A 15,142-nucleotide genomic window follows, 5' to 3' on the forward strand; every position below is an offset into this window, starting at 1 on the left:
ATGCCCGTACATTTGAGGAGCTAAAACAATCATATCAATAGTATAGAGAGCTTTCAATTTCAATAAGTCATAACTTATACCCCTACAAGAAGAAAAAGTGGGACAAATTGAAAAATCAATGACTCCTTGAACTCAACAAAGAACTGGATTTGCAGGCAAACCGCCACCCTGACATCTGGAGAGAGGTAAATCCAGACAGCCACAGCCCAGATCTGCTTATCAAGACCAGAAGTCACTGGAGCCATAACTGGTTAGATTTCAATGATAATTTTGACAAGTGCTGGAGACTAAGTGTGGCCTAGTATGAGAAGGAGGAATTCCTGGGGCTGCAATCTTAGAGGGAATCCCTGCATTTTTGTGGGCTTTACTTTGAGGAATACCAGGTTCTCACAAAAAAGAGCCAAGAGAGATTTCCCTCCTGGATCTACAGAAGGAGAGGGAGAACAGTCCTTGTGAAGTGTGTCCAGAGGCTTTTCCATAACAAAGGCCCACTCTCCAGAGCAAAGAGTACCTGAGCCTTGTCCCAGAGTTTTGGGGGAAAAGATATTCCTCTCACTTCAGCCCCACCTGCCCTTCCTGCCTTCCTTGAGAGGGAAGATTTGAAAACCAGAAACAAACAAACAAACAAAAATCTAAAACAAAACAAACACCCCTCCTGTACAGGTCACAGGCCCAAGATTCTGGCCCACACTAAGAATGAAATTTAATTGGAAGACTATAGAATACCCCCTCCCTTCTCCATACCTCACCACCATACCAACAGGCCTCCAGCTGATTACAGATGAAAAAGCTGAGAGACACAGGCTTTTTCTGAAGAAGAGTATGTAGGAAAGCTCAAAATCCAGAAAGGAGACAAAAGTAAGGACACAAGAGAAATTTCACTTCTCTGGCACATATAGCTTCAACAAACACGAAATAAAACCCAGCTCGTAACCAGATCATATATCTTCCCAGTAGCCACCTATTTACCTTAGTAAATATTATCTGATAAGCATTATCAGATAATACGTTATCAGATAATATAATAAGTTATATAATATATAAGTTATATTATCAGATAACGTATTATCTGATATAACCTGAGTGGCATTCAACAAAAAATTACCAGATATATCAAAAGGCAACAAAAAACACAGTCTGAAGAGAAAAGAGCAAACACCACCTATGACACAGATGTTGGGATTATCAGACAGAATATCTAAAATAACTATGTTAAGGGTTTGTCATCTATACCTCAAAACATTTTTTAAATGTTAAGAGTTTCAATGGGAAACAATAGTCAACATGTAAACACAGCTGGGGCAAGGAGATAGAAGTTCTGAGAAAGAATCTAAAAGAAAGGTTAGAAATTAGAAACACTGTAACTGAAATGAAAAATACCTCAGTAGACCAAGTAGCCAAGTAAAGAACCAGTGACTAAGTAGTAAATAAGTCAATAGAAGCTTTCCAAACTAAAATTCAAAAAGAAAATAATAATAACAATAGAACAGAACCTCCAATAACTCTGGGACAATTTCAAAGGAATCAAATATGTATAATTAGAATATCAGAAGTTGAAACAGAAAAGAACAGAAGAAATACTTGAAATAATAATGGCCAAGAATTTTCAAAAATTAATGATAGACTCCAAACCACAGATCCAGGGAGCTTAGATAACACCAAGCAGAATAAATTCCAAAAAAGTACCCCTACACATGTCACATTCATGCTTCAGAAAACCAAAGACACACACAAAAAAACCAAAACTATTTCCAAGTTCCTGTTTTTCTTTTAAGTTTCCAATTCCATCTGCCTTATCTTTAATCTGAGCTAATGACCATGCTTCTCTTTCATTGAAAAAATTGAAGCAACAAACAAAAATGCCCACACTCCCACCATTACACTTAGCTTATCCAGCAATTAGCATCTTTAATTCCTGCTTTCTTCTTTCTCTCCTTTGACTGTAAACTGCCTCTGCTCCTACCTAGAGCCAGTCCTTCTAATTGTGGAATCAATTCCATCCAGGTTTTCCTTCAAGATCATCACTTTTATTCCACTATGTTCTACAATATACAAGGTCATCCCTACCAGCAAATATTTTATCTCCTCAATCTTACAAAAAACAAAAACAAAAACAAAATTTTAACCTCATGTCTCCCTCCCTCCAGTTTTACCGAGTTACTTATGTCCTATTTAAAGCAAAACTCACGGGCAATATTCAATGTTTTCACTTCAGTTTTTAACACCACTTCAGGAAGATTTTACTCTTTCCATACCACCAAAACTTGTTTTGGTGAAGGTCATCAGTGATTCTAATGTTGCTAAATCCAGTTGTTTTTCTGTTTCGTTGTGTCTTTGTTTTTTAAGGATAAATCCAACTTTTCAATTGCTAAGACCAAAAAACCCAGAGCATTTTTGAGGCCTACTTTCCAATTACCCACTGTATCTATTTTATCAGGAATTTGAGCTGTGCTTACCTTAAAATTGTGTCAAGAATCCTGCCACGTCGCATGACTTCCACTGCTAGCATTCTGGTTTGAGTCACCATTAGCTATGAGTTTAATGTTTTCTCTACTTCTTTTCTTGATCTGCCATAGTCTTTTCTCAACATAACAGCCAGAGAAATCCTTAAAGATATGAGTAAGATAATGCCATTATTTTCTGTTGCTTAAGATGCTACAATCAGTCCCCATTTATTCAGAGTAAAAGTCAATGTTATTATTAAGGTGTGTAAGGCCCCAGAGGATATTGTTCCCTCTCTGAATGTATGTCTTACTACTGTTTTCCTCCACATTCCTGCTTCAGGGCGCATCCTGTTTCTGCTGCCAAGACATAAACATGAATTTTTCTTCCTCATTCAAGCCTTGCTCAAGTGTTATTTTTTCAGTGAGGTTTACTCTGACAAACCTATTTAAAACCTCAACTTATACCCTGACTGATAATATCAAGAACTGGTGAGGAGGTAGAGGAACCAGTACTTTCGTAACTGTACAGCCATTTTAGAAAACAATTTGGCAGATTCTTATAAAGTTAAGCAAACACTTAGGATAGATAGGAACCAGCAATTCCACCCCTAGGTATTTACCAAATAAAAAGAAAACCTTATGTCCATACAAAGACCTGTACAAAAAATGATTAGAACAGCTTTATTAATAATCTCCAGAACAGGAAACACCCTAAATGTTTATCAACTGTGAAATGAAAAATACATTGTCATACATCCATACACCTGAATGCTACTCACCAATAAAAATGAATGAACAACTGGTCTATGCAACATTGTTGCTGAAACTCAAGTTCTGCTGCTCACTTCTCAGAGGTCAATACTCAAGAGACAAGTATAGGTGAAAAGGAAAGGTTGCTTTATTCAGGGGGCCAGCAACCTGGGGAGACAACTGACAGATGTCCAGAGACCATCTCTGAGGTTCCAGGGTAAGGAAGAGGATTTTTAAAGGGGAAATTCAGGGTAGGAGACTATGTACATACTGATGAAAAAGGCAGAGAAAATCATGACCATTCATGAGCAAAGATGTCACATGTGTAGGGAGTAAAACATAGATGTAACATGCGTCTCATGTTCACTTCAGGATGGAGACAACAGCAGAAGGAGGCAAAATTCAGCCCCTGACATCAGGAGGCTATCTTAGGACAAGGAGAAAGGGTGACAGGCATGTTCTGAGAGCTGGTGAACTGGATGGGGTCTTGGACTCATGATCTTGGATAAGGAATGTAGGACCTTGCTTGTTCATAGTCTGGAACCCTATCAGTTACCCTGAATCCAGGATTCTGCAGAAACAGCTAGTGGATTTGTAGTGGGCTCTGAAAAAAACAAACAAAACAAAAAAAAAAAAAAAACAAAAAAAACAAACAAACTACAATAGCTGATTAGGAGAAAATATTTGTCTGCAAACAAGCTTTCAACTTTCTGCTAATTTTAACCTCATTAATCCTATATGGCATGGTTTCAACACTATGGATGAATCACAAAATCATTTTCCTAAGTGGAAAAAATTTGAAACAAATGACTCCTTGTGTTATAATTCCATTTGTAGGAAATTTAGGCAAAGGGAAAACTACAAGGACAGTAATCAAATTAATATTTGAGAAGGAATGGAAATGAAAGGAATATTTGAGAAGGAATGAAAATGAATACAAAAGGACACCAAGGAACACTTTTGATAATGGAAATATTCTATTTTGATTCTAGAAGTAGTTATATGACAGCATTTCCCAAAATTCATTGAACTGTATACTAAAATAGCATGAGTTTTACTGCCTACAAATTATACTAAAATAAACATTTGTCTTAAAAGACAAAGTTGTTTTTTGGCAAAGATTAGTGTAATTAAACAACATTCTGACAATATTGATCAACACATATGCAATGTTGAGAATGAAAAAAAGAGACATAACTACAGTGACAGCTATAACTGATATGATGACAGTGCTAGATAAACATTTATGACAGAAAACTTACAAAACTAAACAAAATTGATAAAACTGGATCAAGAATCAAGAGGAAGCCACAATAGTCCGCTAACTATGAAGATACCTGAACCTGCAGTTAAAATTTAACCAATATAGAAAAATAAGGTCCAGGGTGTCTGGGTGGCTCAGTTTGTTCAGCTTCTGACTCTTGAGTTTGGCTCAGGTCATGATCTCACCAACCATGTGGCTCTGCAGTGACAGTGAGGAACCTTTATGGGATTCTCTCTCCCTCTCTCTCTGTCCTTACCTGTCCTTACCCAGTTCTCTCTCTCTCTCAAAATAAATTAATAAGTTAAATTATATCCCACTTTCAAGGAATAGATAATTCCAATTTTATACAAAGCTTCCCAAAGAATACAAAAAAATTGACATACCCAATATTCACTTTATTTTTGAGAGAGAGAGACAGTGAGAGAGAAAAACAGTAGAGGGGCAGGTTTGGGGGGAGAGAGAGGGAAAATCATAAGCAGGCTCCATACTGGGTGTGTGGATCTCATGATCAAGAGAGCCAAAATCAAGGGTCAGCCACCGCTTAGCCGACTGAGCCACCCAGATGTTCCTCCAAAATTCACTTTAAAAAGTCAGTATAACTTATTAACTAAATTAGGTTTGGGTATTATAAGAGATATTATAGCCTGATGTCAATTATGAAACAAATGCAAAAAAAAAAAAAAAAAGCAAATTAGCTCAACAATGTAAATAAAGGTTAACATAAGTACTTTGAATTTATTCCAGTATTGTAAGGTTGTGTTGACATTATAGAATTTTTAAAATGTATAAATATATACCAGAATAAAGGGAGGAAACTGTGTGACGAACTCAAGAATGAAGAAAAAAATAACATGTAACACCCATTAATGGTAGAGAAACTCATAAAAAAAATAAAAAAGAAAGAAATGAAAGCTTCCTCAACATAGGCGAATAACAAACATTCTTAGTGAAAACATGGTGATATCATTCTCTTTAATATCAGGAAAAAAAACGAAAGAGTATCTCTATTCAGCTATAATCAATGTTGACCTAAAAATCTGTTCCCGGGGCACCTGGGTGGCTCAGTCAGTTAAGCATCCAACTTCAGCTCAGGTCACGATCCCATGGTTTGTGAGTTCAGACCCCACATCAGGCTCTGTGCTGACAGCTCAGAGCCTGGAGACTGTTTTGGTTTCTGTGTCTCCCTCTCTCTCTTTTCCTCCCCTGCTTGCACTCTGTCTCTCTCTCAAAAATAAATGAAAGATTATAAAAAAAATTAAAAATCTGTGCCAATGCAGTAGACAGATTTAGAGAATGTAATTTTAAAATTTACATAAGTTAGCAATGCATGAATATAAGAAAAATGGCTGAAGACCTATATAGATAAAATGATTAAATTGTATTGGAATAATTTAAAGAAAACCAAAAGGGGTTATACCATGTCTGTGGAAATAGAAGAATACAAATTAATCTATATGTTAAGGGTAGTTTCAATAAATTTCCCAACAACTGACTGAAGCAGTTTCAAATTATTAGAAGAGCAAAGATTCTAGAATATTCTAGAATAAAGCAGGGAAATTGTTTTATCTAATATCAAGATCTGTCAGAAAGTTGTAATAACTAAATAAGTATGGGATTGCCAGTAAGAAGACAAAAATTGATCACTGAGCTAAAATTCAGAGTCCTACAAGTGACCATTTATGAATGCAAATAGATATACACTGAAAGTGACATTGCCCATCAATGTGAAAAGGACTGTCTTGTACATAGATGATACTAGGAAAATCCATTATCTATACTGGCAAAAATCATATTGGATTTTACTTCACACTATCTATAGAAACTCAGTTCTAGATAGATATAAATCTGAAAGGAATATTTTGAAACTTTTATAAGAAAATATATAATAAAATATGTGCCCTCAGTGGAAGGAATTTCTTGTACAAACAAGAGTCCTAATCTATAATTGTAGATAGTTTCAACTACTTTAAAATTAAAATTTGTATTGAGCAAAGGACTCCAAAAACATGAAATAGTAAAAAAACACAGGGGTACAAGAAATTAGTCATATGTTATCATCTTATAAAGAATTCCAACAAATAAATAATAGAATACACATACAATTTTTTAAAAATATCTACTTATTTTTGAGAGAGAGAGAAACAGAGCATGAGCAGGGAAGGGGCAGAGAGAGAGGAGACACAGAATCGGAAGTAGGCTCCAGACTCAGAGCTGTCAGCACAGAGCCTGATGTGGGGCTCAAACTCAGGATCATGACCTGAGCTGAAGATGCTTAACTGACTGAACCACATAGGTGCCCCTACACATAAATGTTTTTTTAATGATTTATTTATTTATTATTTTTACATTTTTTAAAATTTATTTTTGAGAGAGCACAAGTGAGGGAGGGGCAGAGAGAGAGTGAGACACAGAATCTGAAGCAGGCTCCAGGCTCTGAGCTGTCAGCACAGAGCCCTACACGGGGCTGAAATCACAAACCGGGAGATCACGACCTGAGCCTTCGTCGGTCGCTTAGCCGACTGAGCCACTCAGGTGCCCCAATGATTTATTTATTTTTAAGAGAGAGAGTGCAAGTGAGGTAAGGGCAGAGAGACGGGGTGGACAGAGGACATGAAGCAGGCTCTGTGCTGACAACAGCAAGCCCGATGTGGGGCTCAAACTCACAAACTGTGAGATCATGACCTGAGCTAAAGTTGGATGCTCAACTGACTGAGGCACCCAGGTGGCCCTATTTTTTTTAATGGACAAACTAATGAATAGGTATTACAGAGAAGAAGCACCAAAAATGGCTAATAAATATACCAATAAGTGTAGTGTAGATTTATGTATGTAACTATATATAAGCTATGGAGGAAACTAAAGCTGCATAAGGGGATAGGTGAAAGGGGGTGGATCTGGGATATATTGGGGGGATAAGGTAAACATGTCTTATGATGCATCAGCTGTGGTGTAAAAAAGAAAATGAAAAATTGAAGATGATCCCTTGCTTTGGGGCTTGAGCAACTGATTAACATTCATTAAGATGGGAAGACTAAGGATTTTGGGGGATGGAGTGATGAATTAAGAATTTTGTAGGGCACCTGGGTGACTCAGTCGTTTAAGTGTCTGACCTCAGCCTAGGTCATGATCTTGCAGTTTGGGCCTTCAAGCCCTGTATCGGGCTCTGTGCTGTCAGCTCAGAGCCTGGAGCTTGCTTCATATTCTGTCTCCCTCTCTCTCTGCCCCTACCCACCCCTCTCAAAAATAAATAAACATTAGGGGCGCCTGGGTGGCGCAGTCGGTTAAGCGTCCGACTTCAGCCAGGTCACGATCTCGCGGTCCGTGAGTTCGAGCCCCGCGTCGGGCTCTGGCCTGATGGCTCAGAGCCTGGAGCCTGTTTCCGATTCTGTGTCTCCCTCTCTCTCTGCCCCTCCCCCGTTCATGCTCTGTCTCTCTCTGTCCCAAAAATAAATAAACATTGAAAAAAAAAATTAAAAAAAAAAAAAATTTTGTTTCATTTGTTAGGTTTGAGATGCCTATTAGTTAACCAGTTATAGATGCCTCAATTTGGGGAGTCTCTTCACATAACCATAATATTAAACCAAAAAAAAAAAAGCCTACCTGATATTGCCATATATCATAAAAAGATATTTGGCAAAATTTTCAGTCATTTGTCTTTTTTAAGAAACTTAATTAAATAATAATAGATGTAAATTTGATATTTAATGATGAAACACTAAAAGAATTTCTATTAATGACAAGGTATGACACTTTAGCCACAATTATATTAATGTTGCGATAAAATTCTTTAAGATAAATAAATAATTTGTATAAAATGTGGATATGGTTGCAAGTCTATTATACATACATTAAGCTCCAGCCAGATTTGTTTCACTGAAAAAGCCCATTAAGGCATTAAGAAATAAAACTTGAGAAAAGTAATTTTACAGAGCTAGAATTCCTTATATGACAACAAAGTAAATGCATCCCTGTTATACTCCCCTCTTCTCTCAGCCTCCATTCTAACAATCCAGAAGAGAGGTAATTTAGGCCATTAGCCAAGATATGAAGAGATTTACTGGAGAAAAAGAGAGACAGGTAATAAAAATTAGTGAGTTACAAATTCACAATTTGATTAGGTGAAGCACAGAGGATTTTTTTCTAGGGCAGTAAAACTTTGTATGGTACTTCGAGTGGTGGATACATGACATTATGCATTTGTCAAAACTTATTAAACTTTACAGTACAAAAAGTAAAAATTAATCTGTTCAAAGTTTTAAAAATCAATTAGGAGTCTGAAGGATCTCAGGATGGAATGCAGAATGTAACAAAAGAATTAACTGTATTATAAATGTATGCTATAACATCACTAAGTAACTTTAAAAATTACTGGAACTGTAAGACTAAAGGCAAAGGAACTGTACGTACATAATACTGTAGCTGGTGAAGTTATTTCTCATATGGGTGTGGACTGATGAATCTGAAAATACTATCCATGTATACTGGAATTAAACAAAAGTAAATCAATGTCAGATGGTAGGAGCCAGGTTTCTTGGTGTTGCAAAGGAAGGCTACAGATAAGCAAGAAGGAAGACTAGAGTGAACTAGCTAGTATTGGGTTAAGTCAGAGTCACTGGTCTGAACATGTAGATATAAATAGATATGGAAATTATTATAGATGTGTGTAAATGCACAGACAGGTGTACATTCATGTAGTTTCTAGCTCTGCTGGCTGAGAGAGCCTAGAAGCAATAAACACAGTAACAACAAACACAGTCAGCACCTGGACCTTGGTTTCTAATACTGTCCTCTAACAAAAGGAACCAGGGCTCCTTGGAGAAATGACTGGTTCTAAGTCTGAAGCAAGAAATGTATAAGATGATCCTGAGTCATCTTGTAGGGTGAGAGAGGAAGGAAGTACTAAAAAAACAAAATTATAGGGACATGCCTAAAGTACACAGGAGTCAACCTTTCAAGGACCAGTTTCAGAAACAAAATAAATAATGTAGTATTCATGAACCCAAGACATATGTAGAGCCATTTTAAAATGGAGCCAGAGCAGCCATTTCAGCAGACGTGCCTTTGCATGTCCTATTTTCTGAACCTTTGAATTGGGCTAAACTGCCAGCATTCCAAACAGTCGACTAGCAGGAAAGAGAATACCCTGTCAGAAAAGACTGATAAAAATGAACTTTTGTGTAGTGATCACTTTGAATGACCAATCAAGGAAATACAAATGTAGCTCTGCTTCTCAGCATCAAAGAACTCTTCTTAAAAACAATTTATTTAATCTTCTTTCTTCCCATAAAAATCCTGAATCTACTTCCTGTAATCAGGACACTACTTAGGCTTCTCCCTAAATCTGTGAACCCCAATTGCAATACTTTGATCCCAAATAAAAGCTTTGCTTCTTGAACTGGTTTCTCATTTTGAGGTTGGCATATTGGATTATCACCCGAAGTATAAACTAAAACATCCAGAAATCCATACTGATGATCATAAATGATTGAGCAAATAAATAAATAAATGGGAGTAAAGAAACATATTTCCATACTGAAGAATTCTAAATAATTTAAGTAAATATTCCCCATGAGGAGGTGAAACTTAATTCTTAACTCCTGACAAACACCACTTCAGCTAGATAATTCAGCTTAACATCCTCAGTGATACCATGTTGATAATGTGTAACTTTGATATGATGTAATGAGAATGACATTTCCTTTCTATGGTCTTCCTCCAAAAACGCATAATGAGGCATAATGACTAAATGTAATGTGATACTCTGGATGGGATTTTGGTAAAGAAAAGGGACACTAGATAAAAACTGAGGAAATCTGAGTAAAGCATGGAGTTTAGTTAATTACGATTTATCTGTATTGGTTTATTAGCTGTGACAAATGTACCAGAGTAATGTAAAATGTTAATCATAGAGGAAACTGAAAAGAAGTATCCAGGGATTCTATGTACTATCTTTGCAACATTTCTATAAATTGAAAACTATCCTTAAAAAAGCTTATTAAATGTTAGCACAAGGAGAAATAGTAATATGAATATTCTTATATCTATTTTTTAAATGTACTTCGTATTTAAAACCTTTCCATCAAGAAAAGTGTAATAGAAATTCATGGAAACTAGCCCGTTAACACTCATTTTTTTCAAAATTCAGTTAGAGTATCTTCTATATTTTGAAGTCTTTCTTAATGCATTGTTTATGTTCCTTTTCTACTCAGTTTTATACTTATCGGTAGTTTACCTGAGTCCCTCGGTTTACTACAAGTTCCCAAGGAACTATGATTGTTTTTATGTTCATAACCAACATCCAGAAAACATAAGTACCTGTAGTTACCAGTGTGTGCTTATTAAATGCATGGAGATCGAGAATATGGAAGAGAAAGAACTAAAGACAAAAGCATGGGAATTCCATATGAAAACAGCCGGAAAATGAAACAACCAAGAAAACATAATTAAACAAGTTTAGAGAAGATTAAGAAAAAGAAAATTCAGTATCATGGAAGACAAGAAGGCAAAGTTTCAAAGGAAAAAAAACGTAGTGTCAAATGCATCAAAGAGGGTATGGGGCATTTTTAATAAGATTGAGTACTGTTGGTTGAATTATGTCCCCCAAAATGAAGTATTCAAGTCCTAACATCCATTCCTGGTAATGTGACTTTATTTGGAAACAGGACCTTTACAGGTATAATCAAGGTAAGACTAGTTTACACTGGATTAGGATTTCTAATCTAGTGATTGGTGTTCTTATAAAAAAAGAAAGGGAGATTTAGACACAGAAACATGGAGACAGCACATGCGGAGGAAGGTCACATGTCAATGGCAGAAATTAAAATGATGCCACTACAAATCAAGTAACTACAAGGACGACAGCAACCACCAGGAGCTAGGAAGAGCACGGAAGGATACTCCTGAGGATCTCTGGAGATAGTGTGGGGCTGCCAACCCGTCCACTGCAGACCTCTGACCTCCAGAACTGTGGGGAAACAAACTTCTGTTGTAAACCACCCAGTTTGTAGTCATTTATAGCAGTATCCCTAGGAGACCAATACATTGAAAAGGACTAAATAAATGATTAGGAAGCTCACTAGGAGTGTTCTAAGATAACCGTTTTAGATAGAAAACATGAACCAAAATTACAAATAGCTGGGATGTGTGTGAGTGGTGAAGAAATTAATTTCATAATCAAACACCATCATTTCAAAATTTTTAAAAATTTAATCAAAATTTCAAAATTGTTAAAAGTCATCAAAACAGGGGTGCCTGGGTGGCTCAGTTGGTTAAGCATCTGACTTCGGCTCAGATCATGATTTCATGGTTCATGGGTTCCAGCCCCGAATCAGGCTTTGTGCTGACAGCTCAGAGCCTGGAGCCTTCTTGGGAGTCTGTGTCTCCCTCTCTCTCTGCCCCTCCCGCATTCATGCTCTGTCTCTCTGTCTCTCTTTCTCAAATATAAACAAACATTAAAAAAAATGTTTAAGTCATCAAAACAAAAATAAATTATGCTTTTTCACTCATTATAATTACCATTATTTAAAATTTTTATATTAAGCAATTTTTGCAAGGTTAGGCAAAACCCCTAACAGCATGTTTTTATGTGCTATGGCGGGTGGGGGGTGGGAATTAGGATGACATTATTGGACAACAATTTGAAATGGTTTGCAACATAAAAATTCATAGCATCTGTAACTTCACAAATTTAGTCTCATTTTAGAAATGTCCTGTAATTTATTTTAGCCATTACTACATAACTGATTTTCACAGTTACGTTCATACTGAAGTAAGAGATGTCTCTCTCTTTCTCTCTCTCTCTTTCTTTTTTTTCTTTCCCTGCTGTGTCATCTAATTCAGCTTTTCTTTGCAGCCAGCTCTCTGTGAAAGAATCAGGATACCATTTCATTTCATGTTACTAAGGTCAATGTGTAGTTCAATCTTAAAATAACATAAGGACTAGAAGAATACTGCTATTCAGCTCTTCTAGCCCTGAATCTTGTGCTGTGTTTGCCATCAGATAGGTACTGCTAGTGGAGAGATTTTATCAAAAACTAGCAGCAGCCATTTTTTTTTTCATTAAGAATAGAGTTCATAAGAAAAAAAACCAGATTTCCATTAAATCTGACCATTGTTTTTAGGAACAAAAGAAAGTTATTGGTTACTTAACCTTATCATAAAGCTGTCTTATATAGCCAATTACCCCCACTATTGATGCCTTTTTAAAATTAAATGCTGTAACTGTTTCAAGATATCAGTATCAGAATAGTCATTTTCCCCCTCCTGTACCACGAAACAGATCATTGCAGTAAGCCTGAGTTTGGGCCACTGCTGAGACAAGACGAAAGGTAACAAATGGGACAAGTACAGTTGACTGTTTTATTCAGCAGTTCAATTAGTTTTCATGTATAAGACCCCAGAGTTGCACCTGTCAGGAAATGACAACTTTCATCTGTGAACAATTAAAAAATAGATTTTTATAGGCAAGGATCTTCATAACCTGGGCATTGGAATGTATTTCTAATCATTTCTTCACAGAGCAAAATAAAAACTGGAATACCATTAAGCAGGATCCCAAGGAACTGCAAGTATGTTCCATCTTTTGGTTTATTGAATCTATGCTATTCATAGATTATGCTATTCATAATTCCAGGGAATTCTGGAATAATTGGGCTTCTCCAATTATTTCCAATGTAGGAAATAATTCTCCAATAATTCTCCAATTATTTCCAATGTAGGAAAGCATGTACCTCATTCTTCATGTCACCAATGAGGAAGGATAACAAGGGAATTTGTCAGAAGACAAAGGTGACCATTATACATCTGAGTCAGTAAGTGGAGGAAAGTTTAAGCTCAGCTCAGGAACAGTGACTGAAACGGGCAAACTGCTCCTGGTTTCAATTAACTAGAGAAACAGTAATGGACTCTCCACAAGTTTTCTCCTGTTCTTTGCAACTTAAATTTGTATTTTGTATGAGTAGTGGTGCTCTCCATCAAAGCAGTGGTGGTTTGGGGAGGTTACAGATAGAAGAGCCCCAACCTCTACAACTGCAAAATAAAAGTCCCACATAGAGTAAAAGATGACAGAATCTTCCTATGTAAATTCTGCTACTTAACATCTGTGATTATTAAAAATCAATTAGATTGGCTTACCTATCAAATGTTCCTAATCTTTATTACCTAATGTAGCTTCATATTTGCATTTAGTATCATTTTTCTTCTGCTTGAATTTTTCCTTCAACATTTCTTGCAGCATGAATCTGCTAGTGATGAATTCTTTCAGTTTTTGTGTATCTCAAAAGTCTTCCTCTCAGTTTCATTTTTATAGGGTTTTTTTGGTTGTTGTTTTTACTAAATATACCATTCTAGGTTGACTGTGTTTTCTTTTCATGCTGCTCCACTGTTTTCTCACTTGCATTATTTCCTAGGAACGATCTCTCTTTTTTTCCCATTATCCTCATCCTCTGCATGTAATGTAACGTTTTCTGTTCATCACTGATTTTGAGCCATTTGATTATGATTGCACATTGGTGTAGTTTCCTTCGGGTTACTTTTGCTTGGGGTTTATTGAGCTTGATGGAACTATGAGTTAATCAAGTTAGGAAAATTTTTAGCCATTATGCTTTTGAAAACTTTTTCTGTCCCTCCTCTTCAAGTTTGAACATGAGTTACATTTCACTGATGTTCTTCTGTTTCTTCTTCTTCTTTTTTTTAATTCTCTTTTATTTCTCTGTTTCCTTTTGGATAGTTTCTATTGCTACTTTCTTAAAGGCCACTAATATTATCTTCTGCAATGTCTAATCAGTCTTTAATCCCACCTAGTTTAATTTTCATTTGCTTATTAGCTTTTTAATATCTTCCATGTTTCCACTTAACTTTTTGAGCATATAGAATATAGTTACAATAATTGATATCATGCCCTGTCTTTTAATTCTAGTATTGATGTCTGTTCTGAGTCAGTTTCAATTAACTAATGTTTCTTTTTAATGTGAGTTATATATATCCTTGATATATTGAATGCCCAGTGATTTTTTCATCAGTTCTTGGGCATTTTGAATTTTACATTTTCGGTTTCTGGGTTTTAAAATTATCCTATCAATATTCTTGAGCTTTGTTCTGGGATGCAGTTAAGTAACTGGTAAGTAGTTTGATCCTTTGGTTTTGATTTTTTAATATTTACTGGGTAAGAGTGGAGCAGTGCTCAGCTTAGAGCTAACTACCTCCAGCTACTGAAATGAAACCCTTCAGTACCCTCTAACTGTTCAGTCTACTGGTGGTAACAAGGAACATACTCAGCCCTGTGTCAGAATCTGGGAGTATTACTCCTGGTTTTTCCAGGTGGAATTTTTTTGGGACAGGGAGTGCTTTAAATAGTTTTCTTACATTCAGGCAGTCATTAATCAGTTCTGGCTGAACATGAATACTTGAAGGAATAATATGAATGTCTCTGGATTTCTCTCTGTGTGCAGCTGCCTCTTCTCCAGTAGCTGTCCTGCGAAATTAGCCACCTTGCTATCTCCAGCTCCAGTCTATCTGGCTCGACATGAGTTCCTCAACACCAGATATTCTCTCAATGAAACAAACTGGAGCCTCACCTTATTATGGGGCTCACCTCTTTTGATTTCAACTCAGAGATCCCTGTTTTTTATGGCCTGATGTCCATTATCTTGAAAGCTATTTTTCACAGATTTTGTCCGTTTTTTGG

Source organism: Puma concolor, chromosome E4 (genome assembly GCF_028749965.1).
Source record: "Puma concolor isolate L17-30 chromosome E4, mPumCon1.1.hap2, whole genome shotgun sequence".
In the NCBI taxonomy this organism is placed as follows: domain Eukaryota; kingdom Metazoa; phylum Chordata; class Mammalia; order Carnivora; family Felidae; genus Puma; species Puma concolor.